This window comes from Primulina huaijiensis, chromosome 10, assembly GCF_012295235.1.
Source record: "Primulina huaijiensis isolate GDHJ02 chromosome 10, ASM1229523v2, whole genome shotgun sequence".
Taxonomy (NCBI): Eukaryota; Viridiplantae; Streptophyta; class Magnoliopsida; order Lamiales; family Gesneriaceae; genus Primulina; species Primulina huaijiensis.
In genome coordinates this window covers 791,975-797,996 of record NC_133315.1, presented here as the reverse complement: position 1 = coordinate 797,996, position 6,022 = coordinate 791,975, and positions in this window count along the sequence as shown.

The following is a 6,022-nucleotide window of genomic DNA, read 5'->3' as shown; positions in this document are numbered from 1 at the left end:
TGTTGGCTCACAATCCCATTTCTATACTATTCTATTAAGCTTGAGACACGTAGAGTAACTAACTTGATGTCATGGTCTGTTTTAATAATTATATATGTTAATAAAATATTAAAATTTTAATGCAAGTTATATATAGTTCAGCGGATAGAGTCATTGTTTTTTTGAGTTTAGGTTATAGGTTCAATTTTTATTGACATCATTTTTATATTCTTTTATTTTTTAATTTATATATCAAAATTACAGTGTAGTTCCTCACTATTTCTTATAATTATATTTTGATCCTCATTTAAATATAAATCAAATGAATTATAGGTGCACTAGTGTTTATTATAGTGTTTCCCAATTCTATTATTTTTTCATTAACAAAATTAATTTTGTGAATTTTGATTAATTCTTTCCTTTTTTTTTTGAGATTGTAAAGTATACAAAGTAATTTGGCTATATTTGAGTAAGGAGCACAAATTCGATTGTACTTGGATTAATAGATTTTAAATTTCATTAACTTGTTTTTCATGAACAAAATTGACGTAAATTTCAAATCACGCAATTTCAATATTAATGTAAGTGTATTTAGAATACTTATAAGATGATCAAATCCCTCTGTCCAAATTAAATTTAGTCATCCAAAACATAACCTTAAAGAAAATGAATGCAAGTTAGTCACTTTAGTTAGATGATTTAAAATGATTTTATTTAATAAAAATTTGAAATTGACTAATATGACAAAACCAATAGATAAAAAAAAAGAGAAAAGAAAAAACCCATTTTTATTTATTAGTTTTTTTAAAAATATTTAAATTTAATTTTTAAAATTCAATGAAAAATTGGACTTGAAAGCTTGAGTTGCAAGAATTGATGTTTGCATGTGTGGAGTTGAGTCCAAACTATGGTAGAGAGCCGTTAGGGGGTGTGACCTTTTGTCTTTAAATGTGTTCCTATGAAAAGTGGTCCACGCACAAATGCGACTTTTTACGTGGAATAGCACTTTTTAGTGTTGCTTTTCCCTTCCTTTTCTCTTTTTGAAAGCCAAATTTAACTGTTACAGTGTATTTTAGGTAAAATTCTTTTCTGCCACTTCGCCTTTTTTGGTCAGCGAAATTAAAAGTATTTACCAGTGTTTTAAAAAGCGCGTTTAAGCGAGCTAAAAAGCCCGTTTAAACCTCGCTTAAACGCGTTTAAGCTTGAAGCTCGGCAAAAATGCTCCGCTGCGGAAAAAGCGGTCAATATGTAGTTTGACCGAATTAAGCATAATCAAAGTGTTTAATTAAGCGTGTTTAAGCACAATTAATCACATCTATTTATTTTTTAATTTTTTTATTTTTAAGGTATGTCTTTTTATTTTAAAATAATAAATTAGGTTTATAATTTAGATGTTTATGTTTTAATTTTAGTTATGATTAAACGTGTCTGATAATGATTTGATAAATATTTAACATTTTTAATGTGATCTAGTTGCAAAAACAAATAAAGATTGCAATTTTGATATTTTTATGATTTTATAAATATAAGAATTAATGCATTAGACTTAAATTTATCATATTTATGTATTATTTTATCTATTTATTGGTTTGAGATAATTACAATTACACTAAAGATAAAAAACGCTTTTTCACGCTTAAACATGTGCTAATCTCGCTTAAGCTGGAAAAGCTTGGAGCTCGACATTCGCGCTTCGGGACGCTTCACGCTTTTTAGAACCTTGGTATTTAGTTCACCATATCCATTTTCTATAATTTCATGACATTATTAACAATATTACAATTTTTAAAAAATTGAATTTAAGATAAAATAGAGGACGATACGATTATTTTTCATTGCAATTTAATATAACTAGACAGAGCCAGAAAATGGAGGTTGAGAGACAAAAAAAATTTTAAAACATTTTTTATCCGAAGAACAATCGTTAGGAAGGAAAGTGAAAAAAATATAATTAATTTTATATCCCTAATCAACAAAATTAAAAAGTTGAGAAGGGCGGGTGATCGTCTCAGCTCCGTCTCTCACCTTGCCCTACTATATTATGAGTGTGTCTTATGTGAGACCGTCTCACGGATCTTAATATGTGAGACGGGTCAATCCTACCCATATTCACAATATAAAGCAACTCTTAGCATAAAAAGTAATAATTTTTCATGGATGACCCAAATAAGAGATCCGTATCACAAATACGACCCGTGAAACCGTCTCACACAAGTTTTTGCCATATATTATAATGTTAATATAATTTTACGCCACACTAATGGAATTCTCTCCGATCTCAATCATTATTCATAAAAACCAACATGTTATTTAAATAAAATATGTCTTATTTTTAATTAAAATTTATGTCAAAATATTATTTTCAATCTAAAAATACACTGAATTTTTTTTAAAAAAATTAAATTCGTCCCTAATCTTTTCGTTGGGTTGTGGGGTTCCATATCACCTAGTTAGCCAACCAATTTAGAAACCAATAATTCTTTTTTTTCCACAAAAAGCCACTTAAAAATTAATTATTTGGAATTAAAAGGTCCACAGAAAAGGAAGTCATCTAATGGACTTTGAGGCCCAGGAAACTCTTTAGAACTAGGCACAACTATGATCTGGGTTACAGGCCCACATTCTGAGCCGAGCTATCTGTTATCGAGAGTCGTTTTATGACAAGAAGAGAACCTAAATTTCAAGAATCATCTCCTCTCCAAATTGTGTCTCCTTTATAATGATATACACATATGACCTACCTGTGGCATATCATATCCACTTGTCGGGTGTCATTAGCCGATTCAAATCAGGTTGCATAAAATTTAGGAGCGAATAAAAAACCATTCCTTCGCGTGATCGATCAGAACCGGATCTTAAAAATCATGTTTTTCGTACTAAAACCAACCAATTTAAGTTAAAAAAATACAAATTTGGTTTGTATTTCAGACCCATTTTAACAAACTCTTTTCAAATTTAATGTTTTTTCAAAATCTTGACGTACATGAACAGTAAGATATTGATTCATGCATGAAATAATAGCATGAAGAAGTTAATTAATTGTTTGTGAAATAAAAAATTGAGAAATAATGAAAAGAGATGCAAATGGAAATGAAAAATGTCAGCCAACAGCGTAATGAAATGAGAGGAGAACATGGACTCACGTGGAAACCCTAATTTCCAGATCCATTTTGGCAGACATTTAGCGAACGATGCGGTACATTTGTGTGATTTTTTATTTTTTATTTTATTTTTTTCAACTTACACTTTTGTGATTTTACAATATTGTGCAAGGATATGGATAAGAAATAATTGCTACCGAATTCAGAATGCAAGTCAAAAGCATGATCATAAGACACGCAAGAAAAACCAAGTTATCATATTTGTTGCTACCAATGAAAGAGTTTCAAAATAAGCATGTATTATTGATCAACTGTCATGAGTTCGATTCCTCTTATAAACATTTTTTCGGACGAGCTTGTCACACATGAGTTTTCCAGTGTGGTTTACCTGACTAACATGATTTGTATACTATTGCGTTAGTTCGGAAATTTAAATAATGCACACTGCACACCAAAGAATAATGACACGTAATAAAAGAAATAAACATGTATCATATAAAACCATTGCAAAGATTCATGTAGATGATAATTAGTGATGCCGATTCATGAAAGAGAGGAAATGGTTGACAGACCCGTATTTATAACCTGAAATACTAATCCCAACTTTTTAAAAGTTTTTCCCCACTGCTAATATCCTATTATTGACTTTAAAAGTAATATAGCTTAATTAATGTAATCTAATACACTCAAGTTTAGGTTATGTACATTCAATATTAGAGTAGATGTCCAAGTAAATTAATTTATAACTTGAACTTTATTAATTCTTATGTAAATCAATCTTTATTTTAATAATATTTTAAGTTTTTATCCAATTATGACATTAATTTTATCTGTATATTCATTCAAGCTGCAAAGATAAAGTCTTTAAATATACCATAGCATTATGAGGTCCACGAGTCCAGTGGATCATGAAATTCATTGGACGCATAATGTATATTCTAAATTTTTTTGTAGTCGATTCAACCACCTAAAACAAATATAAATGTCGTTCGAGCTCGATACTAGCATCTGTAATGTAAACACCACGTTTAATGGGTAAGAGCATGGAGATATCTATTTATGCAGATGAGTGATCATAAGATGGATCATTGAACAACCATCCATCGGACTTTCCAAATGATTAAAATTTATCGAGTAAAATATTCTGTGATTATAGTTGTACATCACTCGAGACAACATAGAGATTCTACGTACTAGAATACAAATGTAAATAAATTATTAGTTGGTGCCATAATTTATAATGCAAAGATAAATAAACTTAACATCCTATTTTAAATCATACGATGTTCGATGAATATTTTAAATGTAAAAATGAAAATTTTAAATTTCCACTATCCATCGAATGTGAAAAAACAACACTCCAACATTCAAGACAAGGCTTCAATATTTAGACGTAAGAAGTTGAAATTGTATTTGGAATCTTTGAAATTTTTTAATGTTTTGATAGGGACCCAAATGCAATTAGAATAATCATTCAGAACATTAGGGATGATGCTGGCAGAATGATATAATACCCTATTTACAATATTGACATGTTGTGAATATGTTCAGGTATTGATTTCAACATATATAGGACAAGATTGACTAGTACAAGCGTAATACGAGTCACAGAAAAAAGATGAGAGGGCAAATTCAATCAATATCATTGAACGAAAAGATTAAGAGAAAATGAATTAATGAGTATATTGAAGGTTGATTCCATCTTAAATATAGGGACACTACCCCATGATAGAATCAAGGGCCCAAATTTAACCATACATACATGAGGTCCATTAATTTTTTTTAAAATCACATATATGTTAATCTTGTCCATCCAAATGATATAAACAATACCCCATATATAACATCTAAGCTACCTACATTGAATAGCAAGAACTGAAGCAGAAAAATCCATGTCACCCAACAATTTAAGACGGAATCTTGACAAGTGGATGATTAAATCAGGACAGTAACATTTAACCTCCAACAATAAATGAAATTTAAAAACGTGTCCAAATTCAGCCCCTTGCAAGTACATCGACGTGTAAGGTTCAAACTTCAAGCAATGATGCATATTGGGTTGAGTTCAATCGAACTTTTTAAGATATTGTTTGAAGTGTGTATCTAATAATTCACGTTTATTTTTATATATGAGAGTTTAGGTATTGATAGATGTCATTTTGATTTTCAACTTCAAATCGCAAAGAAGATACATGGTTCAATTTCCTTTCAATATGTAGGAATTAAACATTAAAGTCCCAAAACCCAACCCAGCTTTCTCGGGTTCTCTTTGAAATGGAACCAAATTTTTTGGTTTTATGTATTTGGTGTTTCCTTAATTTTTTTAGTTACTATAACATCGAATCTATTTCTCGATTTTCAATTTATCACTTACATTTTCTTTTCACTATAAGAACAAACGTGTACAGTATAGTAACATCAGGATCAAACATGATTGTCGCCACTTATTGAAGAAAAACCTAGAAATTCTAAAGTTTCGAATCATCTTTTTTTCGGTCATTTTTGAATTATCATTTTTTTAGTTGGATGAATATTACAATTTGATCTCGAACTCAATACCTCATCACAAACTTTAATAAGACTTTGATAATGTAAATTACAAGCAGCTGACTTGAAGTCTAAATTGTTATTTGATTCAATAAATACACACACATAAATATGGACTCAACGGATACATTGGTGTCAGAAATGTCACGGGGAAAACATTTATAAAGGGATCAACACAACCTCACTGTATTTTACCTTATTCACTCACGATCCCATCATTTTTTTTTACATAGGGAACGTCATTTTCTTACTAATAATGATGTATCGATATCTTCATTAGTTAGATTGAAACATTAAACAACTTTTAATATAAAATATTATTATTGTATGTAATCGATGTTAATGCATATAATGTAGAGATTAAAACCTTTGTACGGAAATAAGAGGATTTAGCA